Source organism: Lupinus angustifolius, unplaced genomic scaffold, assembly GCF_001865875.1.
Source record: "Lupinus angustifolius cultivar Tanjil unplaced genomic scaffold, LupAngTanjil_v1.0 Scaffold_3_37, whole genome shotgun sequence".
Taxonomy (NCBI): Eukaryota; Viridiplantae; Streptophyta; class Magnoliopsida; order Fabales; family Fabaceae; genus Lupinus; species Lupinus angustifolius.
Window position 1 is genome coordinate 1 of NW_017716854.1, and position 1,161 is coordinate 1,161.

Below are 1,161 nucleotides of genomic sequence, written 5' to 3' on the forward strand. Positions count from 1 at the left end.
CAGTTGGAGGAAATTTATAAAATCTGTTAGATTTTGAATGCTACCTCCTTACTTATTCAAACAGATCATTCTTTTTGAAGGATTATACTTGTATCAATATTATCAAAGAAAATATTCTGTAAGTATCATAATTCATAGCATTGCTACCTTTTTTCGGATTGCAGTGTGACTTTCAAGTAATATATGCAAGTGGTATACAAGGAAAAGCAGGTTTGACTCCTGAAAATCTGGGAGACGACCTTGGGCCATTGTTTGAATCCATCACCAGATGCATCCCTGGACCACACATTGAAAAAGATGGCGCACTTCAAATGCTTGTTAGTGGTTATTTTTTATATACTTCTTGATCTTTTTTATTCAATTGTTCCATTGATTTGTCTTTCTAAAAATGATTACCATATTTCTATCCCTACTAACTTAACACCTCAGGGGATATAGTATCAGCCAATAACTTAGTGCATGGAATGATAACTTGTGTTTGAGTAATATGGTATATACCTAGTGCCCATGTTACCTCATAAGTACCGGTACCGGGTATGTACACTGTACGGGTATGACAACCATTTCAGAGTAACCATGCATCATTATTTGTAAAAGACCATAAGGAATTTTGAAATAGTAGATAAATCTTATTCTAAATATGATAATGACCAAATTTATATGAACCGGATTCATAAATATGTGTGCAAAGATCTAATCTGTAGTCTTACCATATGCTCATTCAATCAACTAGGCTACAAATGTTGAGTATGATGAACATAAAGGGAGAATAGCAATTGGGCGCTTGCATGCAGGAGTTTTAAAGAAAGGTTTGGATGTCAAGGTGAGTACTCGTTTTCCGTTATTTTGGTCATCAATTTGTGAATGTTCCATTCTACACTTTACCTTTTGATTATTATAGCAGGTGGTGAACATTTATGCATAATAAGTGAAGTTCACTAAATAATAAGTATCACTAACCATTCCTGTTTGTGCGAATGATTCTTACTTTTTTGGGAGAGATGGAGTAGAGACTATCAAGGCCTTAATTTCGATTTTGCATGACAATTTTGTTTGGAAGTTCAGTGTAGGACTTATAGGCTGATTTTTCCAGGTATGTACTTCAGAAGATTCATGCAGATATGGAAGAATTGGTGAGCTTTATGTGTATGATAAATTCAA